The 18275-nt window shown below is 45.3% G+C and overlaps 1 long non-coding RNA gene across 1 annotated transcript; it reads right to left on the reverse strand.

The window, feature by feature from the left end:
* Positions 1 to 6478: 6478 nt before the first annotated feature.
* Positions 6479 to 18224, reverse strand: LOC135181557 (uncharacterized). The gene is made up of 2 exons (XR_010304918.1): positions 17914 to 18224; positions 6479 to 7314 (listed from the first exon to the last, which is right to left on the reverse strand). It is a non-coding gene; the product is annotated as an uncharacterized LOC135181557 (long non-coding RNA).
* Positions 18225 to 18275: the final 51 nt, after the last annotated feature.

Below are 18275 nucleotides of genomic sequence, written 5' to 3' on the forward strand. Positions count from 1 at the left end.
AATACCAGTGCAGAGGGATGTGGTGGTGAGTGAAGACCTTGTAGAAATTCATCATCTCAGCACATAAGGTGAAGTAGAACCTGCAAGTGTTGCATCACAGTATCACCAAGGTTGGAAGAGATCTCACAGATCATCAAATCCAACCCTTTACCACAGAGCTCAAGGCTAAACCATGGCACCAAGTGCCACGTCCAATCCTGCCTTGAACAGCTCCAGAGGCGGCGACTCCACCACCTCCCCGGGCAGCCCATTCCAGTGTCCAATGACTCTCTCAGTGAAGAACTTTCTCCTCACCTCCAGCCTAAATCTCCCCTGGTGTAGCTTGAGGCTGTGTCCTCTCGTTCTGGTGCTGGCCACCTGAGAGAAGAGAGCAACCTCCTCCTGGCCACAACCACCCCTCAGGTAGTTGTAGACAGCAATGAGGTCACCCCTGAGCCTCCTTCTCCAGGCTAACCAATCCCAGCTCCCTCAGCCTCTCCTCATAGGGCTTCTGCTCGAGGCCTCTCACCAGCCTTGTTGCCCTTCTCTGGACATGCTCAAGCATCTCAATGTCCTCAATGTAAGAGGGAGATACCTGGGGGGGCTGTGTGTGTGAGTGCAAGCTCCTGTTTGCCAGATTTGTAACACTTCAACAGCTGCCCAAGCAATCTGGAGAGGATGCACTGGGAATGAACCAGGTTTGCCCCAGAACCTGAGCACTGCCTACCTCTCCCTGTACTGAAGACTATGAAACTTCCCTACAGAGAAGCTTCAGAGCTGTATGGCACACCTGCCAAGGAACCAGCTCCTCCAAGCTGAATTCAGAGACTGAAATTCAGGCAGTTGCCAGAAGAACACCAAACAACAACCTGAGCACAATGTTGTATGATTGGCATCAGGTGCCTATGTGGAGGCTCTGTGCCTTCCATGCTAGTTTTGCTGTTGTATTTCAGCAATGTGTGAAGACAAATGGAAACTGACCTGAGAAGAGACATCAGGGTGTTCACTAAAGCCCACACTGTTTGCAGGCCAAGCCAATGTGAAAAAACCTCAAACTGAACAAAAAAACCCACATCCAATTGTGGTGGTAGGCCTGATATACCAAACATGGGCTTATCCATGCCCTGGCTTGCCCAAGTATGTTCTCCTACTCCAACCACTTCTGTGCTGGGGGAAGCAACAGTGGGAGGGCAGGGCAAAAGCCCTGGCATCACCTAGTGTGGAGAGGCTTGGCAAAGTGCCATTCTGTCTGGCCAATCTATGTCCAATGCCCCATTGGTATCACATTATCATCATCAGGGTTGGAAGAGACCTCACAGATCAACAATGCCCTAATTTTGCCTGCCTGGCCCCAAGCTTTCACCCTTTTGAGACTCATATTTTACTCCTTGATATGAACTGTCTGGGGGCAGAATTTTAGGACTGTTACTTCGCCTTCATTGGCTGGGGCTTAGATAACAATGTGCTGACTTCAGAAAAAGAGTGAAAGAAGTTAAAATGTAACTGATGATAATCAAGGGATAACCATTTTCCACCACCAATAATTAACCATTTGGACAGCAGATGTTTCCAGGCACATGTCCAACTCTTTCAAATGGCAGCTTGTAGAAACCTCCCTGTGGCTTTTCCTTGTACATCAGTACCAAATGATTCCTGTCTGAGCACACACACCCCACTGAACAGCATAGTTCTGTAGCAGCACTGTTCTGTTTTGCATCCAACACTAATGACCAGCATGAGTTCAGGTGCATGATAAATGCTGTCCTCTGAGACCACAGCAAGCCCTAATCCACAAAACATGGAGCTGAACAGAAATCTACTTCCAACCCCTACCATTCTGTGATTCTGTGGCATTCTGTTGGTCTGTTGGAGGGTAGGAGAGCCTTGCAGAAGGTTCTTGACAGGCTGGATGAGTGGGCAGAGGAAGTTCTTCCCAGAGAGCGATTTGCCATTGGAATGGGCTGCGCAGGGAGGTGGTGGAGTCGCAGTCCCTGGAGGTGTCAAGAAAAGACTGGATGAGGCACTTAGTGCCATGGTCCAGTTGACTGGATAGGGCTGGGTGCTAGGATGGACTGGATGACCTTGGAGGTCTCTTCCAACCTGGTTGATTCTATGATTTTGTGATTATTTGGCATACTGGAAGCAGTCAGTTCAGGGTAGAGTTAGCTCACGCAGGACATAACATGTGGGCTGAATCAGCTCATAAGTTTACAGATCTGTTTCTAATAGGCATTAAAAACAGACATTAGAAGTAGACATTAGGGCAGGTAGACTGCAGCACTATATGGTACAGCTTGGAGCAAATGCCCTTTGTTACCCATGAATGGTTTATGAAGAGACTGGATCAGAAGGTGAAACAGACTGAAAGGGTTTCTCGGTGCAGCACTACCTCTGCCACAAACTCTGTTGTTTGCTTCCTGCAGGGGAGTAAAAAATCACTTTCTACACTATTTTAGAAACTACTTTTTTTTTATAATTACGAATAATATAATTATAAAATATGCAAGTAATGTAATCATCATTTTTGTTCTGATGATAAAAATAATTTAGTCTGGAGTTAAATAGCACCAAATGGCTGGCATCGTATAATGCACTCTTTGGGTGGCAGCTCTTTGGTGCCAACTGAACATACATGTGGCAATCCATCTTCTTTGCTTTGCCAAATGTTACAGCTTAGCCAGGGGCTGATGGGTGACACACTGAAGGCTGCAGAGATAACTGAGATAGCTTTCAATGAGACCACACAGCTACTGGCAGCAATCAATACCTGAAGACTCTGCGAGTTGAACAGACTAATTTATCCAGAACCTTGGCAAGGAGCATTACCCTGTGTGACACTGTGTTGACTACAATACCTTGGGTACCCAAACATGTATATTTCAAGCCAGCTTTGGGATCTGAAGTAGCACATCAGATGCAGTTAGACAAGAACAGAGAAGTCTGGAGAAGATGAGGCTGAGAGGGGATCTTATTGCCCTCTACAACTACCTAAAAGGAGGTTGCAGTGAGGCTGAAGCAGGTCACTTCTCCTGAGTTACTAATGATAGGTCAAGAGGAAATGGCCTCAAGTTGTGTCAGGGGAGGTTTAGGTTGGATGTTGGGAGAAAGTTCTTTACTGAGCAGGTGGTCAGGCACTGGAACAGGCTGCCCAGGGAGGTGGTGGAGTTGCCATCCCTGGAGGTGTTTAGAAAAAGAATGTATGTGGCGCTTGAGGCTATGGTCTAGGGATTAAGGATGCTGGGATGAAGGTTGGACTGGATGACCCTGGTGGTCCTTTCCAACCATAGTGATTAGATGTTGTGCTGAGGGATTTGGTTTAGTCAAGGACTTGTCAGTGTTAAACTAGTGATTGGATTTGATGAGCTTGAAGGTCTTTTCCAATCTAAGAAATTCTGTGATAAAAGAAGTCCTCACCACAGCTGCAATCTCTCTTCTACCCATTTCTCTGCTCTCAGCAAATCATTCCCTCTCGCTTGTTTTGTGCTGGTGCAAACACTTCCCTGCCCTCCCTCTGAACTGATTCAACTTGATAAACCAGCAAAAAAAAAATCAATACAGAAGCAAAAAGCAAACTTAACAGGTTAACAAAGGAAATTTTCTGAGTAATGGACCTTGTCACAAGGAAGCCAAAGAGTGATGTGGGTATGCAGGTGTCGGGAAAGAGGAGTGGAAGTGGAGTGGAGGGGGAAATGATCCCTCACTGTCTTTTTTTGCAATGAAGAATTAGTTGGCCTTTTGCTGTATTTATTGTCTCACTGAGCTGAGCACTTGCAACTTCAGTAGTCTGTATTTAAGTGGTTTTACAAGGTCTGATCAGTGGGTGGCAGCTCTGAGCCAACGTTTTTACTGGTAGGGCAGAACCTGGGAAGGGGAGAAGAGTTCTCACTTTTAGCTAAACCAGCCACCAAAACAGCTCTTTCAGAGCTGTTTCAGCCGTCTGTAAACAGCCAATGCACTTAACATGCACTAGAGTGAAGAGACTGTTCGCATCCAAGCTTCTGCATCACTGTCCTCAGACCTTCTAGCTTTACTTGCAGCAATGGTTATTTCCCATTTCAGGCTTGTGCATCCCTGCAGCTGAGGCACAGATCATTTTGCAGGATATCAGTTTAAGAAAGGTTTCATGGTCTCCAGCCAGTCTTTGATATTATTCTTTATCATTTCAGCCAAACAATCAGTGTAACCCTCTGACTTCTGCACATCTCATGGTCTCCTGAGTGTTTCTGACTTCTAGTATCTCTGCTGCAAAGTTTGGATGGCTTAGTAAAGAAATAGTAAGAGCTGTAAGAACAGGAGATAGCCTCTGCAAGAACTCTGATAACAGTCTTCAGGCTGCTATTAAAGTCTTTATGCTGTAAATATTTCAGTGAAATAAAAGCTAAATTCAGAGGTGCAACTATCCTGAAGTGAGCCCAGTATTCCTGAAAGAGTAGAGTACTTAGTGCTGATCCTGCCTATAAATGGATAAAAGAGAAATCCAGGGCTGCTTGAAGTGGCTCACAAGCTCACAACAAAGAGGGAGCAAGTGAATTGACTTCACTGGCTTTCACTCTTGGGCACTGGAGTTGAAATACAATTGTATCTTAAGTTTAAAGGTATTTAAAGTGTTTATCCATCAAGAGAGAATAGTGGTTTGAGGTTTAGGAATTATCTGTGATGTTCCCTTTGATAGTCTTAGAGCAAAGGAGCAGGAAAGGAAAAAGCAAAACAAAACAAAACAGAACAAAAAACCCCAAAATGCTACATCCCTCAGGGTTCTCTTTGGATTTTGTTTGTTGCTGACTCTTCTTTGAAGGTATGAAACACTAAGAGGACAGTGTGAGACTGCAGACAGAACCAAGGTCTTTGTGGACTGAAGCTGCCAAGAGCAGTGGCCTGGTATCAGAAGTGGAATTGTTGGATCTGTAGACAGTAAGAGAGGTTAAGAGCAATATCTCCTTGCAGATGGACAGTGGACTCAGCCAGCTCTGGGCAACCCAGGCAAATGGGCTACATTACCAAGAAACTCTCAGGGTTTATTGCTGATTTTAGTAAACAAGCCTACCAGAGTTGCCATTTTCTCTCTTCAGCAAAATTCCTTTTCTTTAAAAACCTTACATCCATTTCTCTGGAGCAGGAAAACTGATTATCCAAGCTCATCATGTGCCCAAGCAAAATCCTTTTCCTTTTCTATGCCCTGAGAAGTTTGAACCTGAAATTGATTATCTATTTTTAGAAAGGAGCCCTGACTAAATCTGAATTCTTCACCTGCAAGTCAGACCTATCAAGGCAATATAAGGCAAGCCTTGTCCCTCTTACCAAGCACATTAATGTAGCTAAGAAAGGCGAAAGGCTGCAGAGATGAATGCAGAGAAAGGAGGTAGTGAGAAATGGTAGAATGCCCACAAGCTCTGCTACTCTACTGGAGAAGGAAGAAACAGGATCACAGGATGTCAAGGGTTGGAAGGGACCCACAGAGATTGAGTCCAAACCCCCTGCCAGAGCAGGACCATACAATTTAGCTCAGGTCACAGAGGAACACATCCAGACAGGCCTTGAAAGTCCCCAAGGAAGGAGACTCCACAACCTCTCTGGGGAGCCTGTTCCAGTGCTCTGTGACCCTTACAGCAAAGAAGTTACCCCTCGTGTTGAGGTGGAACCTCTTGTGCTGCAGCTTACATCCACTGCTCCTTGTCCTGTCCCAAGGAGCAAGCGAGCAGAGCCTGTCCCCTCCCTCCTGACCCCCAGCCCTCAAACATTCACAAACATTTAAATCCCCTCTCAGTCCCTCAGCCTCTCCTCATCAGGCAGTGCTCCAGTCCTTTAGTCATCCTTGTAGCCTTCCACTGGGCCTTCTCCAGCAGATCCCTGCCCCTCTTAAACTGGGGAGCCCAAAACTGACAGAGCAGTGAGATGCTGGGTGATGAGATCTGCTGGGAAGATCCCCAGTGCTGTCCAGCTCATATTACATGGATTTCACAAAGAGAATTTGGCCCTTCAGAGGAAAGCCAGGAAGGTAAGAGGCATCCAACAGCAGCTGCTGCTCTTAGGCTGGACTGTCCTTACACTGCCATTTGTCAGCATTTTGCTGTGACTTTTAGGACTGAGAAAGCCTCAGGTTTTTACTCTACTTGCTTGTAAATCCAAATGAGCATGCAAGAAAAGCAAGATTCTGGTCTACAATCTGTGAAGAAAGGCTGGAGGTTTTTTTCTGTACTAGGCAGAATTACTTTTCAAGACATATTCAAGTCCAAAGCATTAAGCCTGGTGTTTTTAAGCCTCATTGGACTTGAAGCCCTTGAAGCAAAAGGCCTTCATAACAATAGTTAAAACCTCAAAATCATCTCCCCCTTTCTGTTCCTCATCCCCAGACAGAAATTGCAGCCATTCTGATACAATGAACTATGATCAACGACTTCAGATTGTACCTCTGTTTCTACTCCTGCACTGTAGAGGCCTGATGCTCCATGGAATTCCAGCAGATGTGGGTATAACACAAAAAGCCTAAAAGAGAAGCCTGTTGTCTCCTGTGAATGATCTTTTAATGCTCTCAGTAGGAGGAAATGAGAGTACTAAGACCAACTGGGCAATGCTGAACAATGACTTATTTAGCTGAGCACTCACAATTCAGCATCAATGTCCTAGGATCAGCATAATTCTCAGTCCTGATTTCTACAAAGTACACCCTGCTGTTCCATTGAGTCATGAACTTGCCCAAAAAGAAACAATTTTCTTGCCTCTCTTGCCACTCCTCCTCAAAAAATGTTCTTCTGGCGAATTGAGCCATCCAGTCCTCCTATTTCTTCACATTAAGATCTCATTTGCAGGGCTTCTGTGTCCTTCTGCTTTAGGGAGAGAGGGCTCCTTGCCAATTCCTTCCCCACAGTAACAACACATTCGCCTTACCCAAATGCTGAGTGGTCTTCAAGGCAGGTGGTTCACAGCAAGTGATTATTTGGCTCTCTCATCTATCACTCACATAAAGTTGGTGCAAATGCAACTGCCAGTGGGACTCCCACAGCTCTACCCCTTCAAATGAGCCTTTCAGTTGTGCTGTTGCAGTCTTTAGCACCAGAGGCATGTTTGATTTGTTCTCTCTGACCTTCCTGTTTCCAGCACAGGTCCAGCATCTAGGTTCCTGCTCTGACACCATGCAATTGTGAAGAAGAGCAAAGGGAGCACTTTTCACCATTACATTTTGGTTACATTATTCCCCAAGAATTCAACTCATCATTCCACAAATAAGGTGTAATGACCTCTTAACAGTGCCTGGACTTCACTGCTTGTTGTCTTCATTCCCGATCTGCACTCAAACCCTGTCTTTTAAACGATCGTTCTCCTTGCGTACAATGTTCTCTGCGAGGAAAAACCATTGCCATAAAGTTTAACCATCCTTAAATAAAACATCAGTTTTGTCTTAAAGACCTGCATAAAACGGTGCCCTTCTAAACAGTAGCACTAGAAGGGTGGATTCTGCTCACACCAAAGCCACCCTGCTAAGGGATTAAAATTCAAGCCACGCTCTGATTACGTCTTTTAATTTCAGTGATAATATCGCTCTGCATCAGGAGAAGTGAGGCAAATGCACTCAAATGGAGCCACTGTAATTTAAGATCTATTTAGATCTTCCTTTTAATCTTAAGGGGGGAACAAAAAGGAAGGAGAGTTGTGGCATCTAAAGAAGTGAGAGGCTGCTTTGTTGCTGCTTTCTCTAACCTAGACTTCAGCCTCTGTGGAAAGATTACTACAATTCTGGGAAATAGATTTATTAATTGAAAGTGCCAGAGCTCAAGCAACCTTGGATTATATCCTCTGCAGCACACACAGTCTCTTATGAAACAGTGGCAGCTGGAATGCATTAGGGGGAAAAAATAAATGAAAGAAAAGCAGAGTAAGCCCAAAAACAGGAAGAAGAAAAGAAAGCTACTCGGTAATAATGTTCAGAGTACGCTGTAAAAATGAGTGCTGCACACAGTGTATGGACCTGAGTTCAAGAATGGAGACTTTTTTGCTTTTGCAGTCCCCAAAGGGCACATATGCACTCTCCTCCTTTCTTCTTTCACAGCTGCAAGAGAGGTAAGCCTATCCTTTCAGTTTCTTCCTAACAGGCAGAGAAGGTCTCTCGCTTAAACTCAGAGACCACAGTGGATTGGCAGTGACTACCCAGGTACTATGTCTCTTGAATCTTCAGTCACTTGTAAGTAATTGCTTCTTTCTTCTCTTCATGCTTGTTAAGCACACTCACACTGTCTGTGATTCCAAGCAATACTTTGTTACTCCTCTCACTTAATTTACTCCAATTAGGTTTTGGCATCCCTAGACACAAAGGATCTACCTATCCGATGGAGTGCATCTGCAATAGACCAATGCTTGGGGAATGTGATCTTAAAGCTCTCTTGGATGGAACTGAGGCATCCCTGTTCAGCAAAGCTCCTACAGCAACTTGGGCTGGATTGTGGCCAGTCAGTGGCAGGGAATTAATGGTGCTAGTCTGATAACAGTTACCCTATCAGTTTGCACAGAAATCACTGTGCCAAGACTTACCTGCGCTACAAAGGCCTGGAGAGCTTTGGCTTGGGAAAGTTGGAAGGCAACTTGCTGCATATAATCAGGCTATGAAGTGGTGCCTTTCTTTTTAAAGGCCTCACAAAGGGAGTTAACTGGCATGTTAATTCCTTATCCATTAAACTGAAATGCAGCAACAAACTGCAGCAGCAACTTCAGATAGAGGCTCAAGAAAACTCTTCTGATACAAAGACCAGGTAGGAGAGATGAGTCTAAATCCTTGCTTAGCTTGCTGAGCTTTGGTGAAAGCAACTCATGGGTATATATAAAAAGCAGTGAGCAAATTGCCATCAACTCAGGGGTAATCTCTTCAGGACTACTGGGATGTGGTCTTTGACCAGAAAGACTTTAATTAATCCCTTCAGGAAGCACAGAATTTATCAAAAGGATATTTGTTAGTCAATTAAAATCTTTCAAACCCCCGAGTGATACAAAACTTGACTGAATGGGTGCACAAATCAAGCTCCTCAGCTTCACATCAGGACTTGAAGATGAAGCTAAATCAGCCTTTGGACAATGTGTGGGTCTTGTCATATCTGTACAGGCCATCCACAGGCTTTCTTGCACTCACAAGCAGTACCAAGATCATAGCAGGCAGTTATCCCTGACTGTGCTCAATGGATCTCATCTGCTCAATCTGTTCAGCATTTTAGTGGCTCTGTGATGGACTCTCTCAAGCAGCTCCTGTCCTTCTTGAGCTGGGGGGCCCAGAACTGGACACAGATGTGGCCTCATCAGGGCAGAGTAGAGAGGGCAAGGAGAACCTCTCTCGACCTACTAACCACAGCCCTTCTAACCCACCCCAGAATGGCACTGCAGCTCCTAGCCACCAGAGCACATTGCTGGCTCATAGCCATCCTTCTTCCTCTCAAGAAGTTATCTCAAGAAGTTATCTCCTCTTTATTTCTGCTGCACCTCTAAAAGCTACCAGACCAAGAGGCTGCATCCCTACACAAGCAAGCCCTACATACCCAGCTGGAGAAGGGACCTGCAACAAGCAGCTTGTGGGTCAGCACAAGAAGGTACCTGAGATTTGTGGTGCAAGAAAATGAACTTGGGCAGCAGGGCCAGCAGTTTCTCTAGAAGAGTAGAAGGAGAAGTCATCATCACCTCCCTTTGTCACAGCACCAATGCTAAGCCTTCAGACCACTAGTGGGAAACCATCAGTGGCCTGGCCTCTGAGCACAACCACAGCAATCACTGAGGCCCCACTGCAGCCCTTCCTCCAGAAGGAGGTCATCACCCTAAAAGTGGTCCTAGGTGACATCAATTCCAGCCAGCATTGTGCCATGAGTTATTCAACAGGTACCACATGCAGGCCAGTAAGGGTCTTAAGCAGGATGGACTCTCTTTGAGAGCAGCAAAAAGGAAGATACCTCCTTATTTTTCAACCAAATTGAGATCACAACCAAGTAAGAAAGAACACAGATGAATATTTGAGTGGATAAGGTGCAAGCAGTTGAAAAGATGGCACATACCATGAGGAATCTAGATACTGGCTTAGTAATTACTAGGAAAAACCCAATGGTTATGGCCCTTACGCACAGACCCAACTAATAAACAGCAGGTGAGGGGTCCTGAAAGCAAAGGGTAAGGCAGGAGACTAAAAATGTGCTGCACAGTAGCATTCTTCAGTGGTCCTGGCTTTACACATGGTGCCAGATAACAGAGGCTCAGTGGATGATTGATTAAAGTGTGTAAGGAAAAGGAGATTACATTTATTAGTATCTGGTAAACTTTTGAGGCAGATGGAGTTTATATCAAATGGGTTCCCAGCTAATCCAAACAGAATCAGTGCTGTTGACATTTAAGATTAAAAACACTGTGAGGCAATTTTAGGAATGAAAACCAAGGAAATCAGAGCAGATGTGGAAAGTAAATTGTTAAGATTGATATATCTGTGTGGCCTTAAGTCACAGAAAGCCTATAGCTTAGAAAAATGGATAGAATAGAAGGCAAGTAAAAACAGAACCAACAAACAGGTAGGCAGAGCATAGGAAACTTGGTAAACAAATTCCCAAATACTTCTATACAAATAACTGCCTTTTTAAAATAAGGTTTCAGTGGCAGAATCACTGTCAAATGCCTTTAAAAACAGCAAACTGTGATAGGCATTATGGAAGTTTGGTGAAAAGAAGATACTTGGTAGAACAAGTGGCCAGGAGAGCCAATGGCATCCTGCCCTGGATCAGGAACAGTGTGGCCAGTAGGACAAGGGAGGTTATTCTTCCCCTGTACTCAACACTGGTCAGGACACACCTTGAGTACTGTGTCCAGTTCTGGGCCTCTCAATTCAAGACAGGTGTTGAGATACAGGAACATGTCCAGAGAAAGATGACAAAGCTGGTGAGGGTCCTGGAGCACAGCCCTGTGAGGAGAGGCTGAGGGAGCTGGGGGTGTTCAGCCTGGAGGATGCTCAGGGGTGACTTCATTGCTGTCTACAACTACCTGAAGGGAGACTGTAGCCAGGTGGGGGGTCTGTTTCACCTCCCAGGCAACCAGCAACAGAACATGGGGGCAGAGTCTCAAGTTGTGCAATGGGAGGTACAGGCTGGATATTAGGAAGAAATTCACACAGAGAGAGTGATTTGCCATTGGAATGGACTACCAAGGGAGGTGGTGGAGTCACTGTCCCTGGAGGTGCTCAAGCAAAGAGTGGATGAGGCACTTAGTGCCATGGTCTAGTTGATTGAACAGGGCTGGGTTGGACTGGATGAACTTGGAGGTCCCTTCCAACCTGGTTAAACCAAAAACAAACGAAAAACCTCACACTGGAAGCCTGGTGTCAAATACAGTATTGTGGCAACAACTGTGCTGCACTACAGTTTCGATGGCTGCAGAATTTCATTCCATGCCAGAAGGACCAATTGCACTGGAAATTAATAATCATTATGAATTACAATAATTAGTTTCTGAATATAATTTTTATTATTAATATTTTTAAAATCAGGGAAATTCCCTGGTATTCTTTGGATTTTCCATTGACAGGAAGCAGTTGCACAGAACTAAACAGTTTAAACAATCAGAACTTTGAAAATAGGAATGCGAGGTGAGGAGAAAGTTCTTCACTGAGAGAGTCGTTGGACACTGGAATGGGCTGCCCGGGGAGGTGGTGGAGTCACTGTCCCTGGAGCTGTTCAAGGCAGGATTGGACGTGGCACTTGGTGCCATGGTCTAGCCTTGAGCTCTGTGGTAAAGGGTTGGACTTGATGATCTGTGAGGTCTCTTCCAACCCTGATGATACTGTGATAAAACCAGGATTAATTCTAACTATGCTTATGGAGGTCTTGACTTTCACTCCAGCAGATGTACTCATGAGCTTTTGATCCCTGAGCAAGTCTCCTGTAGCAAAGATGCTTTCAAACTCACGATAATGATCCCAGGGTAGCACATAAAATGTTTCAGGCAGAGAGAAGGAGATGCTGCTGAGCTGGCAGGTGTGAGCTGCATACACATGGTCACCTTTAACGAGATGCAAATAAGGAGAGGCAGGAAGGCTCCATGCAGACAGGCTGATGCAGAAGTCAGGGTTTTCTAAATCATCCCCCTTTAAATACTTCATTTTCAAAATCAAACTGGCCAATAATCCCTAGCACCATTGTTCTGGCCAATGAATTCAACGCTTTGTGCCTCCTTTGACCACACAGGCACATTGAGGCCAGCACCAGACACCTGACATGTGGTGCTAAGCCCCTTAGCCCTCAAGGCTTTGCTGGGGTCAAACCCTTATTGTTTGCTCACCTGACTCACTCCAGGACCCTGGCAGAACAGGAGGAGGACAGCAAGGGTTAAACCAGCCTAGCAGGATTTATGCCCTACCAGGACACCAATGTGTTGTTAGTTCTCTGCTGTCCATCACCTGATCAACAGGAGGTGAGCTAGAGATGACTAGAGATGCTGAGGGACCAACATCCTGGCAGCTGCTTGGAAGGACTTAAAGGGCCAAAATGGGCATGGAGTCATTGTGCTGCTTATTGCCTGAGCACAGAACATCACATGTGGGTTCCACGAGTGGCACATCTCTATTACGAGGAGAGATTGAGGGAGCTGAGACTCTTCAGTTTGGAGAGGAGGAGACCGAGAGGTGACCTCGTTTGTGTTTATAAATATGTAAGGGTTGAGTGCCAGGAGGATGGAGCCAGGCTCAGTTTGGAGATGCCCCATGACAGGACAAGGGGCAGTGGGTGGCAGAAAGTTCCATGGAAACATGAAGAAGAATTTTTTTCACTGGGAGAGTGACAGAACACTGGAACAGGCTGCCCAGGAGGGCTGTGGAGTCTCCCTCTCCGGAGATACTCAGGACCTGCCTGGATGCATTTCAGTGTGATCTGGTATAGGTGATCCAGCTCTGGCAGGGGGTTTGAACTGGATGATTTTTCAGGTCCCTTCCAGCCTCTAATATTCTATGATTCTCTGGTTTATTTACATGGAAATGCAAGGAGGGGAAGGGAGCATGTAGGGCATGAGGAAAAGAGGCAGAGGATCATTAACTGGGCTTGTATGGGAATTAGATTGTGTGTACAAGTGCATTTGACTGAATGAACAAGAAACTACACAAGGAATGGCAGGATGGGTTTGGTTTGTTTTCCTCTACCCTGTAGAGATGCAGGATTCTCAGAATTTTTCCTGCTATTGTTCCTTGAGGTCTTGGAGGGCTTTCCACTGCAGGCTTCCTTTTCTAGCAAACCATTCAGCCTCATTTTCCTTCCTTACAATAAAAGGCAACCCCCAGGCTAGCAAAAACAGAACAACAGACTAGTTCAGTATAGCTCTTAATTGGAACTATTGAGGTCACAATATATTTACTACCCTAATCTTATGCAAATTCAGGTAATGTCTTTCTGGCTGAGGAAGATTATGATAAGGGAATTACAAACTGATTACTTCAGAGCAATGAAGAGAAAAACGCCTGCTGTTAAAACCCAGGCAGAGCCTTTGATGCTTGAGCATACAGCAAGGAAAGGGTTGCAATGATTTCATAGCTGTACACTCAGTGTAAATAGAGAGTTGTAAAATCTGATTTGCAGTATTAATTGAGATGCCTACCTCTCCTTTTTTGACTGGCTAGGAAACATTGGTGACTCATCACTTAGATATACAGGCTGAGGGGCTGGAACTACTTACTAGGAAGCCGAACAGAGAGCCTGGCACCTAAGCAATGCACAGCTACTCGCTCACTTCCCCCCACTCAGGACATGATAATGACAAACAAAAAACCCACAAAACAAATCAAAATTAATGAATTGAGATAAAAAGAGTTTAGTAGGGCAGAAAAGGAAGAGAATAGTTATAACAAAAATTGCAACAGTGTTAAAATTAATTAGAATATAGAAAACAAGTGACACATGATGCAGTGGCTCAACATTCACCAACCACTGCTCAGTCAATGGCTGAGCAGCTGCCCTCAGCCAGCCTCTGTCCCAGTTTATGTGCTAGGCATGATATTGTAGGGTATGAAACAGTGCTTTGGGTGAGTTGTCCTGGCTGTTTCTCCTTCCAACTTCTTGTGTCCCTTCAGCCTTCTCATTGGCAGAGCAGGAGGAGCTGAAGAGTTGTTGACTTCGTATAAACACTACTTAGCAACAACTAAGAACATCAGTGTCTTATCAACAGCACTCTCATTCTAAATCCTACCACACTATACCCCCTATGAGAAAAATGATGCCCATGTCCCACACGTCTCCATAAATTCCAAGTAGCAACAGGTCCCCAGAGCAGAAGCTTATTCTGACCTAAAGCAATCATTAAAGCCGCAAAAGAAAACCGTTGTTCAGTTTCCCTAGCCTGGCAATGGCTTGTTAAATCTGCCAGTTCCCAGTTCCTACAGTGGTCTTCAGATGATAATGTCTGCTCCGTGGGGTTATAGCAAACATTCTGTTAACCCTCTCTCCAACAGTAGCCTCTGTAAATGTTGTAGCAGAAATTAATCATCTGTACGAATTATGACTATTCATTTTGGTATGAATATTCATTTTTATTGTTAATATTTTTTTAAATCAGGAAAATTCACAGTATCACCAAGGTTGGAAGAGACCTCATAGGTCATCCAGTCCAACCCTTTACCACAGAGCTCAAGGCTAAATTTCCCCTGGTGTAGCTTGAGGCTGTGTCCTCTTGTTCTGGCACTGGCCACCTGAGAGAAGAGAGCAACCTCCTCCTGGCTACAACCTCCTCTTCAGGTAGTTGTAGACAGCAATAAGGTCACCCCTGAGCCTCCTCTTCTCCAGGTGTCATGAGTACACCTGCTGCAGTGAGTGCCAAGGCTCCACAGGCATCGGTTAGAATTTTCCCTCTTCTCTTGTTACTGTTTTCTAAGTTCGGATTGTTTAAACTGTTTAAGTCTGTGCAATTGCTTCTTGTCGACCGAAAATCCAAAGAACCTCAGGGTCAGCAGGAGCAGGGAGGTTATTCTGCCCCTGTACTCTGCACTGGTTAGACCACACCTTGAGTACTGTGTTCAGTTCTGGGCCCCCCAGTTTAGGAGGGACATTGAGATGCTTGAGCGTGTCCAGAGAAGGGCGACGAGGCTGGGGAGAGGCCTTGAGCACAGCCCTATGAGGAGAGGCTGAGGGAGCTGGGATTGGTTAGCCTGGGGAAGGTGCAGGGGTGGTTGAGAGCCCCTCCTGGTGACTCAGGTTTCTGGGAGGGGAGTTGTGCTTCTGTATTACCTTTTACCTTGTATATTTCTGTCTAACTGTACATACTGTAAGTATCTGCTTGTATGTTGTGCTAGCTGTAAATAAACAGCTTCACTTATATTCCCAGAGCTGGCTGAGTCTAGTCCGAGTATTTCTAAAGTGGGGGGGGGAGGAACACCCAAACCATCACAACCCCTTATATACTTGATTTGAAAATCAAACTGGCCAACAGCCCCTAGCACCATTGTTCTGGCCAGTGAATTCAAAGCTTTGTGCCTCCTTTGGCTACGGAGCCATGGTGAGGGCAGCACAAGACACCTGAGACGTGGTGCTAAGCCCCTTAGCCCTTAAGGCTTTGCTCATCTACTCACTCCCAGACCCCAGCACAACAGAAGGAGGAGAGCAAGGGTTAAACCTGTCTGGAAGGGTTTATGCCCTAGCAGGACAAATGTCCAGGGTAGTGCAGAAGGATAAGGAGGGACAGATAGCTCTTGGAGCAGTGATTGCTCTGTAAATGAGCTTCACCCAAAAGCCACTGAGCTAAGTAAAATTTCTCCCACTCACTATTCCTGGTTATTAAAATCACAGCAACTCAAGGCCCAGCAGGATTACACATATCTAAGATGTGAATCCAGATATCAAATCTGCATATAAATTTGAATGTCTCCTTTTAGTACGTGCCTAGAGCACAGCCACACAGCCTGAAAGAGATTGTTTGCACTACTCATAAAAAGCTAAAGAATAGACCAACAAGAAACCCCTGTTGATTAGGAAAAGACTCCATTAAAAATCCCTTAAAGTGTTCAGTAATATTCTCTATCAGAGGCTGCAGCTACCTGCCTTTTGCTGTCAAGAACACCAAACCAAATGTGCAGACCTTTCAGGTTTAAAATGGCACTTGTTAAGGATTAAAATCCTGGGGAAAATAAAACCAGCCCACTACTTGTCACTGTTAATTTCTGAATCAGCACTGTGCCATTAAACCAGCAGCAGGAATCAGCTGGCACAAACACAAAACTCCTTCTCATTACCTCTGTCAAATAATAGAGCAAAGACAGGAGAAAACATCCTACTTCACAGGTGACACAGCTGAACCCACACAATTTTCTGAGGTCTCACCAAATGAGCCAGTATTGATGTTATTGCAACCACAAAGCTCATAATGCATAAGTGACTTCTAGGAAGAAATAATATTAGTACAGAATTTATTAGTACAGACTTTATCAGCACAAAATTTTTATTTGAAAGAAGATATGTGGTGGTTTGTTTGGGGTTAGTTGGTTTGTTTTTTATGCAAGCCTGCCATCAGGTTTAAAACCAAAGCCTTTTTCTGATCACACAGTGGCAGCTCTGGACAAATGCTCTTATCTTGCACCGCTTTCTTTACAGCAGAAATGGGAAAGAAATTACTCCTCTCTCAACACAGCTTATTGCTCAGAAAAAAAAAACAGCCAGCTAAGACTAAATCACATAGTGAAGATTAATTACACCATCTATAAACAGCCAATGAGTTCAAGAGGAAAACATGGAGTATTTTAACACTTAGAAATTGAAAAACTCCAGCAGCTATCAGCCTGTGCACCTTTGCAACACCTCTTGCCTGTCACTCTCAGTTGCCTACCTCGCTCCCTTCACTGCATGTTACAAGTCATAGAATCAACCGGTTTGGAAGAGACCTCCCAGTCCAACCTAGTACCCAGCCCTATCCAGACAGCTGGACTAAGTGCCTCATCCAGGCTTTTCTTGAACACCTCCAGGGATGGCGACTCCACCACCTCCCTGGGCAGCCCATTCCAATGCCAATCACTCTCTCTGCCAACAACTTCCTCCTAACATCCAGCCCGGACCTCCCCAGGCACAACTTGAGGCTGTGTCCTCTTGTTCTATTGCTACAAGTCCCGGAGTTTTCTTTCAGTAATGGTAGAATCAATTATCCATCCATTAATGTGGTTTAATTTTCCTTGATGCAGTGTTATCCTGTTCCTGTGTTTTGTCTTTGGGGAATGCAGAAAAGTGAACCATGCACTTGAATACTGAGTTACTTTGCACAGGTTACTAAGAAACTTTTAAGTGCATTTATAAAAGGTGCTTGATTGACAAACTTAAGAAAAATTATACCTGGTTTTGAAGGTGGAGAGAGCTCAAAATGAAGCACATGTATCATAAAACTATAGAGTTGTTTCAGTTGGAGAAAAGCTCTAAGATTGAAGCCATTAAACCACATCCCAAGGGGCCATGTCCACACATTTCTTGTACGCCTCCAGGGGTGGTGACTCTACTACTTGTGCCAACGCCTGACCACTCTTTCTTGCAGCAATGAAATTTTACTTAATATGCAACCTAAACCTCCCCCAGCAGTTTCAGACCATTTCCTCTTCTACCACCTGATAGTTGGGGGAAGAGATGAACTCCCACCTCATTCCAGCCTCCCTTCAGGGAGTTGTAGGGGGCAATAAGGTATCCTCTCAGCCTCCTCTGAGCTAAACAACCCCAGTTCCCTCAGCCACTCCTCACCAGACCAACCTTCCAACCTCTATGTTCTGTGATTCTGTGAGCATAAGTGAGCAGGAAGAAGCAACTAAACACAGAGGAGCCCAGCCAGCACCCATAAGTGATGTGAGAATGACAATCAATTCTCTAGCGACGTTAGAATGAGCATCAATTCTCTAGCCTAGCAAACCGGGGGGCCACCAGGCCCCCCGGCCTTTTGATCCCCTCCACCATTCACCCAGTGCACACCATGGGCACTCACCGGTGATGCCAGGAGGAGGATCCCTCTGCCCAGTTGGGCAAGCTGAGGGCTTCTGCCTTTCCTGGGGCTGATTATAAAGGGGAGTGGGCAGGCAGGGCAAAGTGGACACACCTGGGGTGGGAGGAGACTAGCAGAGCCCAGGTAGTCTGGGTTTGGGGGAAATAAGGGGGAAATGCAGTGTAGGCAAATATAGTGGGAAAGGGGAGGTGGTGCTGAAAGAAGGGAGATGGAGAGGAAAAGGATGGAGATGAAAAGAGGAAGATGGGAGACAATGAAGCAGATGGAGAGGAAAAGAGGAAGAAGGGGGAAAGAGGAGATGGAGAGGAAAGGAGGAAGATGGGGGAGAAGTAGGATTAAAAAAG

The sequence above is a fragment of the Pogoniulus pusillus genome, chromosome 15, assembly GCF_015220805.1.
Source record: "Pogoniulus pusillus isolate bPogPus1 chromosome 15, bPogPus1.pri, whole genome shotgun sequence".
Classification (NCBI taxonomy): Eukaryota; Metazoa; Chordata; class Aves; order Piciformes; family Lybiidae; genus Pogoniulus; species Pogoniulus pusillus.